Source organism: Aquarana catesbeiana, linkage group LG09, assembly GCF_042186555.1.
Source record: "Aquarana catesbeiana isolate 2022-GZ linkage group LG09, ASM4218655v1, whole genome shotgun sequence".
NCBI lineage: Eukaryota > Metazoa > Chordata > Amphibia > Anura > Ranidae > Aquarana > Aquarana catesbeiana.
This window is the reverse complement of record NC_133332.1, coordinates 150,394,711-150,411,914: the sequence shown is the minus strand read 5'-3', so window position 1 is coordinate 150,411,914 and position 17,204 is coordinate 150,394,711.

Below are 17,204 nucleotides of genomic sequence, written 5' to 3'. Positions count from 1 at the left end.
CCTGATCCCTGCGAACGCTAATAGTTTTTTTGGTAGCGTTTGAATCAGTAGCTAACAGTCAGGAGCTTTTTTTCCTGTGAGTCTCACTAGTGTACCAGTAAATTTGAGACCAGAATGTCAAATCAAAGGTACACTAGTGAAGAGGCCTACACGTTTCTGAGCATGAAAGATAGGGAAGAGGAAGTCACTCATCTGTCAGATTCAGGCTCAGAATACGAACCTGTAGACAGCAGCGCACCCTGACAGATAGTTCTGATGACGGAGTTGTGGTCCCTGCCAAAGTCAGGTGTACCAGACCCCGATCTTCTGCTGTTGTTGAGGTGCAAGAACCGCAGGTCCTTCATATGGAGCAGAGAGCCAGTACTAGCGCTGCTATTCCTTCTGGTGAACTGGCAAGCACCAGCGGCCTAGTACATCCTGGTCATACATCCAGCACTGCAGTAACACTTGGTGACGTGGTGAGTCCCATAAATGCAGTTCAAGCTGGCGAGGTGGCCCTTCCTGCTGCATTCACCAATCCTAATTAGGAACCCACCACTTCTGTAGCACCCGTACTTCCCCCATTCACTGGCCAACCTGGAATTCAGGTGGAAACAGTTGATTTTACGTCACATGATCACATGGTTTTTATTCGCTGTTTTTTACTGAAGATCTCTATAGATCTATTGTGGACCAAAGCAATTTTTATGCTGGTCAATTCATTGCCGCTAATCCCCAGCTGACCCTTGCCAGAGATTGGAGACCAATTACGGTCTCCGAATTTAAGACCTTGCTAGGCCTATCTCTCCTCATGGGCATAACTAAAAAGAGTGAGTTGCGGTCATATTGGTCCACTGACCCAATTCACCATATGCCCGTGTTCTCTGTATCCATGGCCAGGATACGATACGAGCAGATCTTGTGGTTCATGCATTTCAACGATAATGAACTCTGTCGTCCTTGGTGTGACCGTGAATTTGATCTGCTCTACAAAATTCGGCCCCTTGTAAACCACTTCAACCAACGTTTTGCAGCCTTGTTTACTCCCCATCAAGTTGCCTGCGTTGATGAGTCCCTGATTAAGTTTTCTGGCCGCTTGCCTTTCAAACAGTATCTTCCTAGCAAGCGTGCCAGATACGGGGTCAAGATGTATAAGCTCTGTGACAGGGCCACAGGCTATACATATAGTTTTATGGTTTATGAGGGAAGAGATAGTTACGTAGAGCCGGAGAACTGCCCTGACTACATAGGGAGCGCTGGTAAGATTGTGTGGGACTTGGTGTCACCCTTATTCGGAAAGTGGTACCACTTGTATGTGGACAAGCGTGCCACTTTTTAGTCACTTGTTTGATCATCAAATTGGCGCATATGGCACCGTGCGATCTAATCGCCAGGGCTTACCCCAGTGGCTTATAGATTCCCATCTTAGGCTGGGGGAGAGAGCCTGCTTGAGATGTAATAATTTGCTCACAGTGAAGTGGAGGGATAATAAGAAAGTTTTCACTCCGTCCTCCCTTCATGCAGACACGACTGTCCAAATTCCTACGGCGACTGGTGTTGTGGAGAAATCCCTCTGTGTCCACGAATATAACCTTAATATGGGAGGGGTGGGCCTCAATGACCAGTTGTTGGCTCCGTACCTAATTGCCTGTAAGGCCAGACGCTGGTACAAAAAAGCGTCTGTTTATTTTTTTCTGTTGGCTTTGCTGAATGCTTTTGTGCTATACAAAGCTTCAGGACGAACTGGATCCTTCCTTAAATTCCAGATAGAGATCATCAGAGCCCTTCTGTTTCCAGACAGTGCTCTGGCCCAACTTCCCAACGCAAATTCAGTAAGCCAGCTGCATGAGAGGCATACTCAACATGCCACTCAGCAGATAGCTTGGGGTTTCTACTTTCCAAATGGGGTCATTTGTGCTATCTGGGCATTTCATGGTCTCCGAAACTGTGATAGGCAGTGAGGAGTGAAATCAAAAATTTACGCCCTTAGAAAGCCTGAAGGCGGTGATTGGTTTTCGGGATCCTGTACACGGTTAGACTGCCAAAAAGTTCCATATATATGGTATCCCCGTACTCAGGAGAAGCAGCAGAATGTATTTGGGGTGTCATTCCACATAAGCCCATGGCATGTTTGAGCAATATATCATTTAGTGACAACTTAGAGCAAAAAAAAAAAAAAAAAAAACATTTTTTCATTTTCCCGCAACTTGTGGCAAAATATAAAATTTTCCACGGACTCAACATGCCTATCAGCAAATAGTTTGGGGTGTCTATTTTCCAAAATGGGATAATTTTTTTTTTGGGGGGGGGGGGTAGTGATGAGTGAAATAAAAAATTACGCCCTTAGAAAGCCTGAAGGCGGTGCTTAGTTTTCGGGGTCCTGTACGTGGCTAGGCTCCCAAAAAGTCTCACACATGTGGTATCCCCGTACTCAGGAGAAGCAGCAGAATGTATTTTGTGGTGTAATTCCACATATAACCATGGCATGTGTGAGCAATATATCCTTTAATGACAACTTTGTGTAATTTTTTTTGTAATTTTTCAATCACTTGTGACAAAAAAATAAAGTATTCAATGGGCTCAACATGCCTCTCAGCAATTTCCTTGGGGTGTCTACTTTCCAAAATGGGGTCATTGGGGGGGGGGTTAGTACTGCTCTGCCATTTTAGCACCTCAAGAAATGAGATAGGCAGTCATAAACTAAAAGCTGCGTAAATTCCAGAAAATGTACTCTAGTTTGTAGACGCTATAACTTTTGCGCAAACCAATAAATATACTCTTATTGACATTTTTTTTTTACCAAAGACATGTGGCTGAATACATTTTGGCCTAAATGTATGACTAAAATTGAGTTTATTAAAAAAAATTTATAACAACAATTAGAAAATATCATTTTTTTTCAAAATTTTCGGTCTTTTTCTGTTTATATCGCAAAAAATAAAATTCGCAGAGGCAATCAAATACCATCAAAAGAAAACTATTTGTGGGAAAAAAAGGACGCAAATTTCGTTTGGGTACAACATTGCATGGCCGCGCAATTACCAGTTAAAGCAGCGCAGTGCCAAATTGTAAAAAGTTCTCCGGTCATTGAGCTGCCAATGGGGCTGAAGTGGTTAATAGTGAGATGCTGCTTGTCCAATAGTTCAAGTGTAAGCTGAGAAATGTCAGCTTTGTGTAAATGCTGGTCAAAATAAATGACAAATCTACCAACATGAATGAAAATATCCACAGTAAAGCTGGGTAAATGCAGAGCAGATGCAAATTACCCTGTGGCCCATACATATAAATATAAGGCTCACTGGGTAATTTGCATTTGCTCTACATTCACCCAGCTTTACAGTTGATATTTTTATTCATGTTGGTAGATTTGTGTTAAATTATTGAGATTAGACTTCACCTATAAAACAGCAGTGAGACTTCAAGGCATGATTGCTGAGCTTAGAACTGATGGGAGCTTGCTATTGGATTCTTGAGAGTTATATGATGCTTGTGGGGAATTCAGGTTGTTGGTATGTACTCAAAAAACACATATTAGTAAGGACTGTACCCTTAATAATATGATGGAACAGTTGCAGATGACTTGCAATGATCTTTTGAAAATCTGTTGTTGTGAAGTGCGTGATGCTAACAGCTCATCTTTCATTAAGGGCAGGTTCACATCAGAATTGCTGTGTGCGTTCCTGTGCGATTCCTGTGTGTTTTCCTGCAGTGCGATTTTCAGCCCATTCTCTTGAATGGGCTGAAATGGTGCCAGATTTCACCAAAAGTAGTGCATCCACCACCTTTGAAAAACACTCTGCACCAAATCGCATGGTACTGTGGTACAACGTGACCTGGTGTTGCGCTTTCTATCTGTAGTTGGGGTGTCATTAACAATGTATTGGCACCTGCAGCAACACATAGAACGTGCCTTTCCAGCACCGCATTCTGGTGTGAATCCGCCCTTAGTAAAAAACACAATAGTAAAGTTGTGATATTTATACATTTATTTAGGTTTGGTCTGGGGGGGGGATTACTATGAAAATAGTGTTTCATTAAAGTTAACCTGTCATGAGAAAAATACAGTGGATGCACTTGCTGACTTCTTTCTAAAGTGCCCCAAAGATGCTGCTTGCAGGACTTTTTTTAATATCCTGCCAGCGCAGGGCCCCAGTGTGAAAGCACTCAGGCTTTCACACTGGGACTGCAGATGAGGCATTTTTCAGGCGCTATTTTTAGCGCTAAAGCACCTGAAAAACACCTCCACTGTGAAAGGGGCCAAAGTATTATTTGTATGGTTGTTATGCTGATTTTTTAACTTCAGTATTTCTGATTCACTGACCAACACAGTATAGAGATCAGGAGAATTGGGGAAAAAAATACAGACATCCTTAACTGCATGTTTTTTTCTAGAGACTCAAAATATTGAAGCAAGAGAGTCAGCTTGACAGCCAAACAACTGGCATTTACAGAGCAGTTTTTTCTTGACATATTAATATGCTGTTTCAGAATTGAACCACATGAGGGCAGCAGCCACTTGCAGTTTCTAAGATTTTTCTCCATGCGTTGTTGAGACGGATAGAAAACAGAAATTAATATTTTAAGTGGCAGTGAAGTTGGCGGAGAAAAAAAATGGAGGGATTTTCAAAGGCAGCCAATCCATGATCAGATATTCAATCCAAAATGAGATATTTTCTAACTTGTACTAGAAAAAGGATGGATAGACTTGGGATAGCTGACTGTTTTGTGTAGACTAAATTGTTAGCTCTTTTTTAAGCTAAGGAAGCACGTGGCAGTTTTCTTTTATATTACTGGACTTCAATGCCAGACAATTGCTTCTCACTGATAGCCCCTTCATTTTTATCACTAAAAATCCCTTCATTTTATCATTGATAACACATCCATGTTTATAACTAATAACCCATCAATTTTCGTCACTAATAACCCCTTAATTTGTTTCACTCATTTCTCTTTCATTTTTACTGTATCACTATAAGGGCTCCTTCACACAGACGTGTCCGTGTACGGAGCCTTTTCTGCTCAGCGGGGGATCGCTCCGTCGATCCCCGCTGAGCAGGCAGATGACAGGTCCGTCTCTGCACACTGTGCAGGGATGGACCTGTCAGAGCGCCTCTCTACCCTGTGGGGGATCGGATGAAGATGGACCGTAGAGTCTGTCGTCACCCGATCCGATCCGCAGACGGATGGAAAAGTAGGTTTTTCCTCCATCACACTTTTTCGTATCGGAGCGGGTCAGATGTCAGCGGACATGTCACCGCTGACATCCGATGCTCCATAGAGGTCTATGGAGCGTCCATTCAGGTCCGCCTAAAAAACTGACAGGGGGACCTGAACGGATCGTCCGTGTGAAAGAGGCCTAACTCTTCAATTTATATCACTAGTAATCCCTCAATTTTTATCCCTAATAACCCCTTCATTTTTGTCACTAATAACCCTTTAAGTATAACTAAAGGCATTTGTTTTGTTTTGGATAGAATGGAGCTGGATTAGAACCCTTGTCAGGTTTTTACTGTGCCCGTTCCCCTGTCAGGGAGATTTACCCTCTTTATTTATCATTATTACTGAAAGTGAAAGTAAAGGAAAATTCTAAATTTTGGGTTGTCCCCAGAATAGGAATAGTGGGGTTATCCTCCAATGGGGACACTGGATCTGGGGACAACAAGGGATTCCGTAATTTTAGAGAAATTTTCTCACTTCCTCTTTTGGCTATAGAACAAGAAGTGAAGGAGAATCTCCCCATTGGGACCCAGATGGCAGACATAATCCTTCATAAGGTTATAACTCTTCTATACTCTAGCCAAAAAAATGTTTTGCCTCTAGTTCTAATTTATATTTATAACAATACTAACACCTTCATTTTCATCACTACTAATCCTTTTATTTTTATCACAATAACAACTTCATTTTATCAATAATAATCCCTCAATTTTTAGCATCTTCTATTTGCAGCGCCAAAACATTTAACTTAAAATATTAACAGAAGATTTTTTTTTTTATATATGAAACAAAGTTTCAGCACTATGAGAGAGCTCTATTTGGGGAACAGCCTTCTATGTGAGTTTCTATGCTGGCTTCTGTTTTTAAGTATTGGATTGTGATTTTATTAAAAGACACTGCAGCAGTATTGGAGCGCTTCTCTCTTTTATTATATCACTTGCCGAAATATCAGTTGTTGTGGGCAATTTTGAGCCACTTTACCTAGTATTTTACCTGTTTGTAGTTCTAAGTGCATACTGACCTTTGCTAATGCAATGAGGTCCTACACTTAAGTGAGTATAAGTTTAGGTTTTGGTGATGTTGGTGACCTTTCACAATTGAGGTGCAACGGATATGCTGATAGGTTAGTTGGCTCCTGTCTAATCTGGCCCTAGTATGTATGAATGTGAGTTATGGACCTTGGATTGTAAACTCCTTGAGGTTAGGAACTGATGTGAATGTACAATATGTATGTGAAATGCTGCGTAAATTGACCTGAAATAAAATAAAATAAATAAATGTGCATCTGTTATAGGCTTATTTGACTTCCCTTTGTGTTTTGGGGTCAACACATCTGGTGAGTCATGGCACTTTACGTGTATTGGATTACTCTTCATGATTATGTGAGTTGGATTACTCTTCAAAATGAAGATCACTGAAGGGAGGTCTCACTCTAAGCACTGCAACTTTGTTTTATATTGTTTAGAAGGTATACATATCATTCTGTGTTGCAAGCTGCCTTCAATATTATAAAAACTGTTTATACAAGCGGTCATTTTGAAATTTTAGATTTTTTTTTTTTTTTTACCTAAACCACTTGTAATGTATATTATTATATTAACTTACCCTTTAACATAAATAAATGAAAACACAAAATACATTTTATTATATTTTTTGTTTAGCTGTATGGCTAGATTGTATTTTCAGCAGAGTCCATCATAATTGGTCACCATTTTACCTCTTTTACTGTTTATGCTTTTGACTCTATATATAGATATCCTTTACGATAAATTGCTTCATATTTATTGCAAAGGGATATCAAGCCAACGGGTGAATCAGCCTACCAGCAACCACCCACAGCTGTAAACTCAAATTTGACTGGACTTATAGGATACTTTCGTACAGTTAACCATTAATAATCCACACAATTCCAAAGTCTAAAGCTGGCTATACACGGTTATTTTGTTCATACGGAAATTCCGAAAAATTGTTAATCAGAACATTTTTTCTTTCCATAATTGAGTCTTTGACTTTGCTCCCCCACTGCACTGTTTGGCTACCAGGTACAAAGAAAAATATCCAGTACTTCTGGGTTTTTTGGAAAATGTGACTTGTTTTTCATCACCCAACGTGGCAGTTGGCTGTTTAGGCACTTACAGTATCTCACAAAAGTGAATACCACCAAAAGAAAGCTCTATTTGTGGGAAAAAAAGGACGTCAATTTTGTTTGGTACAGCGTCGCATGACCGCAGAATTGTCAAAGAGACGCAGTGCCGTATTGCAAAAATGGCCTGGTCAGGAAGGGGGTAAATCTTCCGGGCTGAAGTGGTTAATGGCTGTTTGTTGAGTTATTTTGAGGGGACAGCAAATTTACACTGTTATACAGGCAATACACTCACTACTTTACATTGTAGCAAAGTGTAATTTCTTCAGTGTTATCACATGAAAAGATATAATAAAATATTTACAAAAATGTCAGGGGGTGTACTCACTTTTGTGTAGGTATGACTGCACGAATATATATTTTTTTGGACTTTGATATATTTTTGCCACCAATTGTTTATCACTTCTTTGGCCTGATTTGATATATCTCTGGCACAATATTGTTTATCACTATTAGCGCTGCATATTTTATGTTTTAGTGTTTAGGCACTTATGACTGTCATATGGGGCTACACAAGTGTAAACTCCAAGTTGCAACTTGGATCTCACACAGAGCTAACTGTCTTAGGCCCCTTTCACACATGCAGACCGTTTTGTCTGTTTTTCATCCATCCGACGTTATGGTGCTGGCATGTCCCTAGCCTTTGAGAAAGCCAGGATTGGCGCAATGTGTCAGGTGAGCGGAGACATCATCACACTGGGCGCCATGAGGATGCCATTTTTGTGGAGTTCAGAATATGGGTTACTTCATGTCTATATATGCGCTTCTTACCTACCTTTATGTGAGTGGATTTCTTCTTTGCAAATAAATATCCTTTTAGCAGTCTACACTATTTGTTCCTTCTCTTTTGTGCATTTACATGATTATACCCGCTGGAGGAGCGGAGGGAACAGCCTAGTGATCCGGGAGTCTTGCTGGTATCTATTGCTTATAAAGCTTATTTGACCCTTATGTTATCATTGGGGTCTATGCAATAAGGTGAGAACACATCCATAGGAGTTTCTGGTGGGGGGCACACTGATGGTGAAGAGTGTAAAAAAAAGGAAGATTTGGACTGTTCATGGCACATTATCTATAGCAGCTTATGGGATTTGGTTTAACCTCCTTGGCGGTAATCCCGAGCGTGACTCGGGTCTGACTTTTTCTGTCAGGAGCGGTAACCCAGAGTCACGCTCGGGGTAACATTGCAGAGCATCCAGCGGAGCCCTTACCTTCTCCTGGGTTCCAGCAATGCTCTCCACTGTTCTCGGCTGTGCTCCGCTGTGATCGCCAGCGCGATCACCGCATCTCACTTCTGGTTCCGTTCCCTGCGAGCAGCAGTGGCGCACGGGAGCGGAACTGGGCGGGAAATTCAAAAAGTTCAATAGTTCAAACACAAAACACACATATAAAAAGAGGTGATACAGTGTAATCTGAGAGGATTACATTGTATCATCTCAGATCTCACTGATACAGTGCCCCTTGCCCCAGTGCCCCTTGCCTCCAATAAAATATTGAGAAGATGGAATCCAAAAAGCGCCATTTCGCTACAAAATCGCCTTTGGAGCAGTTGAATGACAGTGACAGCGACACGGAGTTGCTCCCAGAACTGAGCGATAGTGAGTCGTGGGGAGATTTGTCGTCTGACACTGATCTGATAGGTGACAGCGGTGATGATCCTGCACCTGACATCAGCGATGTGCGCTCTTGGTGCCCTATTGAGTGCGATACGGACCAGGTAGCGCCCCCAAGATTTCCCTTCACTGGATCACCTGAGATGAAGGTCGAAGTTGAGCGTGACAACCCTCTGGCATACCTGCAATTATTTCTCACAGAGGAGGTAATAGAAAAAATTGTCACAGAGACAAATCGGTACCAAGAGCAGCAATCCGCTACGCTGCATGCCAGGTTTTCCCGAAGCAGAAGGTGGGAACCGGTGACTAAAGAGGACATCTGGCTGTTTCTCAGACTCATTATTCTTCAGGGGGTGGTGGGGAAACCGCGCCAGAAATGGAACTGGACCACCAACAAGTTACTGGCCACTCCGTTTTTTGGTACTGTGATGTCCGAATACCGTTTTTCCCTCATCATTAAATATTTCCACTTCACTAACAATGAAGAGTTTGATGAGGCCACGCATCCTGCGCCCAAGCTAAAAAAAATCTGGGAGGTATGCCAAATTATTGGGAACAATTTCCAGCGGGCCTACGTGCCAGAAAGGGACGTCAGCGTGGATGAGAGTTTGATGGCCTACAAAGGACACCTAAGCTGGATCCAGTATATTGCATCCAAAAGAGCGCGGTTTGGCATCAAATCATACATGTTCTGCGAGTCATCCACTGGGTACATATGGAACTCGGTCATTTACACCGGTAAAGGCACAAAGTTCAACCCCAGGTACAGCAACTATGGGATGGCCACATTATTGTCCTTACACTGCTGGAGCCATTACTGAACCAGGGATATTGTGTGACCATGGACAATTTCTATACGTCGCCGGAACTGTTTGAGGTTTTGATCCAAAACAAGACTGATGCCTATGGTACAGTTAGGCCTAACAGACGTGACATGCCATCTATGTTTGGCAAGAAAAAACTAAAACCCGGAGAAATGGTTGCCTGGCAGAAGGGTAAGATGATGGCAATACGTTGGTGAGACAAGAAGGACGTGTGTCTCATGAGCACTGTGCACAATACCTCCACTGCCACGGTCCACACAAAAGGTGGGAAAGATGTGCTGAAGCCGCAAGTTGTGATAGACTATAATTGCACTATGGGAGGTGTCGACCGAGCCGATCAGGCAATGACCTTTTATCCGACTATGCGGAAACAGCAGAAAAAATATTACAAAAAGATTTTCAGGCATCTTCTGGAACAATGCCTTTGGAATGCTTACATCTTGTACCGAGCAGGGAGTGACAGGCCTCTTGTTCATTCAGATTTTATCTGAAAGGTGGCTGAGCAGATTTTTGTCAAACACCAGATGCCATTAGTAGATGTGAACAGACCTGGACGACGTGCTGTTGGTGTTGCCAAACCAGAACGCCTAACAGGTCGTCACTTTATGGACTATATACCGCCAACTGCAAAAAAGGCAGCACCTACCAGGATGTGCGTGGTTTGCTGTTCACACAGAGATGACAAGGGAAAAAAAATCCGAAAAGAAAGCAGGTTCTATTGTCCGGATTGTGAAGTCGGACTGTGTGCTGTACCTTGCTTCAAAATTTATCACACTCAGGATGTTTATTGAATTTTCTTTATCTGACAAATTTCTTTAGTTTGTATTACATTATTGAATAAAATTATATTATTTAAAAATTTAAAATCATGATTTTGTGTTTCAAACTTTATCACATCTGGGATGTCTACTAGAGTCTTGTTTGGTCAGGTTGAATTGCAGGCCTATAATACATAGCATCAAATTTCCATGCAAAATAATTGTACCGCTTTCAGCACAAAATTCCAGACAGAATCATACCGCCAGGGAGGTTAAGAGTGGAGACTTTTATCACTATTGCTGAACTTTAAAATTACATTTGGACTTTTTTTTGTTTATACAGTTGATTGTCTAGAGGATTTGTGATCACATGTTATATTTCTTATATTGCTGACTTATTTGCTACATAATCACTAGCAGATTTTATATAAATTGATTAATCGTTGATGAGCTATGTTTTTAGTATTAGTAAAATAATTGGAGATAGTACAACCCCATCTTCAAAAAAGTTGGGATGCTGTGTAAAATCTACAGAAAACCAGAATGCAATGATAGGCAAATTTCATAAACCATTTTTTTTTTCAATATAAAATAGAAAACATATCAAATGTACCATTTTAGGAAAAAATAAGGTAATTTTGAAATGGATGACAGCAACACATCTCAAAAAAAGTTTAAACAGCGCAATAAAAAGACAGCCAAGTAAGTGGTACTAACAAAGAAGAGCTGGAAGAACATTTTGAAACTAATTAGGATAATTGGCAACAGGTCAGTAACATGATTGGGTATAAAAAGAGCATCTTAGAGAGCCAGAATGTTTTAGAAGTAAAGATAGGCAGAAGTTCACCAATCTGTGAAAAAGCTGTCTCTAAAAATGTTGAACAATTTCATAATAATGTTCCTCAATGTAAAATTGCAAAGACTTTTTATGTATCATCATCTACACTACATAATATCATGAAAGGACTCTGAAAATCTGGAGAAATCTCTGTGCACTAGGGACAAGGCTGAAATGCAATATTGGATGCCCATGATCTTCAGGCCCCCAGGCAGCACTGCATTAAAAACAAGCATGCTTTTGTGATAGACATCACTGCATGGGCTCAGAAATACTTCCAAAAATCACTGTCTGTGAACCAGTTTGCCATGCTATCCAAAAATGCAAGTAAAAGCACTATCCAGAAATCATGATCTAGAAATGTGCTGTCATGCCTGATCTAAAGCTCATTTAAAAAGGTCTATTGCGAAGTGGAAAACTGTTCTGTGGTAAAATGAATCAAAATGTGATACTCTTTTTGGCAACCATGGATGCCGCGTCCTCCAGACTAAAGAGGAGAGCGACCTTCTGGCTTGTTATCAGAGCTCAGTTCAAAAGTATTCATCTCTGATGGTATGGGGGTGCATAACGCAGTGTTTCTCAACTCCAGTCCTGAAGGCGTCCCAACAGGTCATGCTTTCAGGCTTTCCATTATTGTGCACAGGTGATTTAATCAGTTGCACTGCCTTAGTAATTACCACAGCCGTTTGCCGTTTCATCTGAGGGAAATCCTGAAAACATGACCTGTTGGTGCGCCTTGAGGACTGGAGTTGAGAAACACTGCATTGGTACATATGGAATGGGCAGCTTGCACATCAGGAAAGGCACCATCAATGCTGAAAGATCTATCCAGGTTTTAGAGCAGCATATGCTTCCATCGAGACAATGTCTTTTTCAGGAAAGGCTTTGCATTTTGTACCAGGACAATGCTAAACCATATACTGTACTGGAGGAGATTTACTAAAACTGGAGAGTGCAAAATCTGGTGCAGCTGTGCATAGAAACCAATCAGCTTCTAGGTTTTATTGTCAAAGCTTGATTGAACACGCTGAAGTTAGAAGCTGATTGGCTACTATGCCTTGCTACACCATATTTCGAGTGTTCCAGTTTTAGTAAATCTCCCCTACTGCATGTATGGCAGCAACACAGCTTTGTAGTAGAAGAGCCTGTGTGCTTAACTGGCCTGCTTGCAGTCCAGACCTTTCACCAATTGAAAATATTTGGAGCATACTGAAATGATAAATATGACAAAGAAGACTCAGAACCCTTAAATATTTAGAATCCTATATCAGGGAAGAATGGGACAACATTCCTCTCCCAAAACTCCAGAAATTGGTCTCCTCAATTCCCAGATGTTTACAGAGTGTTAAAAGAAGAGGGGATGCTACATTGTAGTAAACGTGGCCCTGTTCCAGCTTTTTTGCCATAAATTTCAAAATTACCTTTGAAGTTTTTTCTTAAAATGGTACGTTTTCTCAGTCTAAACATTTCATATGTTCTCTGTTTTCTATTGTGAATAAAATATGGGTTTATGAGATTTGCAAATCATTGCATTCTCATGCAAGGAAAATAAAATAAAACAGCATTTTTGATTGCAAATAATTGGATGATTGAAGTCAACCGAGATTAGGCTTTGGGGAAAATTCTCTTGCAAAGTGAACAGTCTATTTGCCATTAGTAATCAATTCCATGGGGGTAAAGTACACCAATCAAATATTGCTGCTGATTCTCATATTTATGACTAGCATGCATGATACATGATAAAATAATGTATTTGATTTACTAGTATGATAAACACAGGCTGTAAACTGTGCAACCATATACAAGCAAGGCATGAGTTAAGAGGACCTTTCTTCACATTCCCAGCTGTTAGAATTTCATACAAACTCTTTATCTGAATGAAACTATTTATGACCTTCCATGTATCTTATACTTATTTTTTTCCGAAGACCTCTTACATCTTTAGACAGAAAGAAAGATGTGATGTGCTCCATAAGGACCCATCATTGCTTTTTGAGGGTAGGTTATTCATGCCTTGGCAAACAGAATCAAGGTCAGTGATAGTGGAGACAGATAATCTCATTGATTGAATTTGATGGTGTAATCGCTTTCTTTCTACATTGCACCTTGCTCTCCTCTTCACTACCTCCAAGAAAATTTGGAGCATATACTGTTAAGTATAAATGCTGTTACATAAATGTGTAAGTTTTCAGTTGGTTCTACACAGGCAAGTTTCCTCCACTAACAAAATTATAACAGTAATTGTGGGAACCTGAATAGGGTTATAGGGTTTAATGAAAAAGTAAGAATACTTTTGGGGTAAACATACTAAGCAAAACATAGCAAATCCCTTTAAAAGTTTTATTTTAAAAAGAGACACATTTATAACAGTTGTGTCAAGTAAAGGTCATTTTGGAAGCTATTTTTCCACAATAAAGGATCTTTTGATTTCAAAAAGGAAAATAAACATTGGGGTTGATTTACTAAAACTGGAGAGTGCAAATTCTGGTGCAGCTCTGCATAGAAACCAATCAGCTTCAATTTTTTTGGAAGCTAATTAAACAAGCTGAAGTTAGAAGCTGATTGGCTACCATGCACAATTGCACCAGATTTTACACTCTCCAGTTTTAGTAAATCAACCCCATTCCATCCTCTAGGCCTTGTAGACACCAGCAACTAACAACATATTATTATTCAGTGAAACCGTACTATTGTGTAGAATTGAACTTTTTTGTTTAACATTGCCTGCCGTGTACATATAGTATCAGGTGCTGCAGGATCATTGACTTTCATTGCTCTCTAACAGGCGAGTGGATGAATGCCAGATGTGAGTCCACCAATAGTCTTACATCAAGATCCTGTATCCAGATCCTGTGTGAACAAGACTTTACTTCTTAATGGGGGGAAATTCAACCTTTTCAACTAGCTGAATGACCTATGCCATATGCAGGGATCAAGAATGTGTTGTACTCAGAATGCAGGTATCACAAAATGCATTGTGCTCAGAATACAGGGGTCAGGAATGCGTTGTGCTCAGAATACAGGGTTCAATAATGCGTTGTGCTCAGAATACAGGGATCAGGAATGCATTGTGCTCAGATTGCAGGGATCAGGAATGCATTGTGCTCAGGATACAGGGATCAGGAATGCGTTGTGCTCAGAATACAGGGATCAGGAATGCATTGTGCTCAGAATGCAGAGATCAGGAATGCATTGTGCTCAGAATACAGGGATCAGGGGGGTGATGTGAAGGCCAGTAGAGGACAATGCTATAGGGGTGGTGGCCCTTCCTAAAGCAGTGTCCTCTGCCCCCTTCACCTCCCACCCCACAGTAGTGTCCTCTGCCCCCCCTTTCCCCTATAGCACTGTCCTACCTGTGTATGTACAGCCACAGTCCTCCACATGGTCATGCTTCAGTGCCCGAGCCCCTCCACAGGCAGCCGCTTTCCTTTTGGCTCTCAAAGTACAGTAAAGGAGGAGTCACTCTTCTCTTCCTATGTATCCAGAGGCATCGTGGCGCTGCTTACAGGAGCAGACACTCCGTGTCCTTCCCACTGGGCTGCCCTTGGTGCATCCATGGACGGTTTTACTCACATCTGCCTCCCTGCTGCCCGATCGCACTGATGTGAGGAAGGAAGCCAGCTCCTCCGCGCCTGCACCGCCAGTGCAAGTGAGTGCCTGGCTGGGGATCCCCCCTCTTCCTGGTGGCGGCGCGCTGCCTGCCCACAGAGAGGGCTCAGTGTGCCAGCTGTGGCACGCGTGCCAAAGGTTCGCCATCACTGACCTATGGTATCACAATACTAGTTAATTTACAGTAATAGATTGCCATAAAGAACGTAATACTTAACAAGTCAATAAAAGCTCAAGCACACACCTCATAGTGGTGGCTGTGCTTCTGGTGAAGCTGTGAGAAATCTGAAAAGAGCTGCCAAACACTTAATAGTCAATTTAAATCTCAAGCAGTTCCTTCTAGAGTTACCCCTCCTACACAAGATAATAATTTCGGACAAATGATCATCCATTTTTTTTTTTTTTTGCATGCTAGTCTCCTATCAAAAACCAATAGGTTGGGGGGGCGTGGCTACCACGCTGCTGTATGGACGTCTGAAACTGCAGCTCCGCTCCAGCACTAGGGATCCCATCAAGCCGAGGTGTTTCTGACCTATCCTTTCCACACCAGCCTTCCCCTGAAGTGCCGCCCTGACAACCCAGGATGACCCGCAAACACAGAGAGGTATCTCAGCCGAAGAAATTACATGATTTGCTCCTGACGACGGCCTGGAGCCCTATCCAAGATGGCACTGGCAGCGCCACTCCAGCTCCCCCTGGCAGCTCTCTCTCTTCATCAACGAGCCTGGGATCACAGGGGAGCTCCGCTCACCACTCACCCGATGCCTCCACACCACTTTCCTGCAGCCCAGCAAAATCCAAACCCTGCATGGCGTCTGACCCCTGCAACACTAAGGTGAGCACATGTCACGATTCCCTAAATGACACCAGGGATCTTGCTGACACGATCAACACCTTTCCCACCACCAACCAGCCAATATCAGACACCACTCTAAAAGACATGTTGGTCTCCCTCCGCAGCTCCCTGCACGCTGATGTGATGGACTGCATGAGAAGCTTTAACCTCCCTGGCAGTATGATTATTTCAGATTTTTGATGCTGAAAGCGGTACAATTATTTTGCATTAAAATTTGGCGTTTTATATTGTAGGCCTGTAATTCTTAGGAATAACTCATTTAAATCTGTCCAAACAAGAGTCTAGTAGACATCCTGGGTATGATAAAGTTTGAAACACAAAATCATAAATTATAATATAATAAATAACTATAAATAATTATAACAAATAATAATAAAAAATATTCAATAATGTAATCAAATCAAAAACACTGAAATTTGCTCAGTTGCAGAATTGTCGCTGTCATTACTTTCAGTGTTTGATGACAGATTTCCCCACAAATCACTATCGCTCAATTCTGCAAGTGATTTTTGATGTAAAAGGAATGGTTTTGGTTGCTATGGACAATCTCTAGTTTCCAGGCAAAAAGAATAGTATCTATAATATAAAACTGCATGCAGGACACTGGACAAACCACTAGGGACAAAAGGGATGTGAAATAAATTGATACAGTAGTGTAATCTGTAAAATTACAGTGTACTGTATATGTATTGTGTTTTTTACTTCTTGAATTTGGCGCCGTTCTCTGTCCCCGTGCGTCGCAACGCTCGCAGGGAACAGAGCTCGGCGCTGTGATGAATCGAGCGGAGGACAGCTTGCACACAGAGCGGGGAGGACATCGCAGGATCCTGGGGACAAGGTAAGTTTGCTGTACCTGGATCCTGCAATGCAATCCCGAGTGTGGCTCGGGGTTACCGCTTTTGGTGCTGAAAATCCACCCCGAGCCACACTCGGGAATACCGTCAGGGAGGTTAAAGCTGAAGTAGGTGAGCTAGGAGAGAGAGTTAACCATGTGGAATAGAAAATGGGGGAGTATGCTACCTCTTACAACTCTCTGGTAGATGCCCACAATGACCAATCTGAAGTGGTGACATGGCTTAGGGCCACGGTGGCCGACCTCGAGGACAGGTCGCTCACAATTGCAACAGTACACACATGACCTCATGAAAGCCTACCTGCCTGCGTTGTCTGTTTCAGACTTGATTGTGGACAGAATCCACCGCTTGCCCAAACCTTCACATCTTACGGATAATATTCCAAGAGATGTCTTGATGCGGGTACACTTTTTCCAACAACGGAGCAGTTTATGATAGCTTTCCGCAAAAATCAACAACCGCCCGAGCAATGCTATTTTATTCAATTTTTCGCAGATCTTTCGCAATTCACCA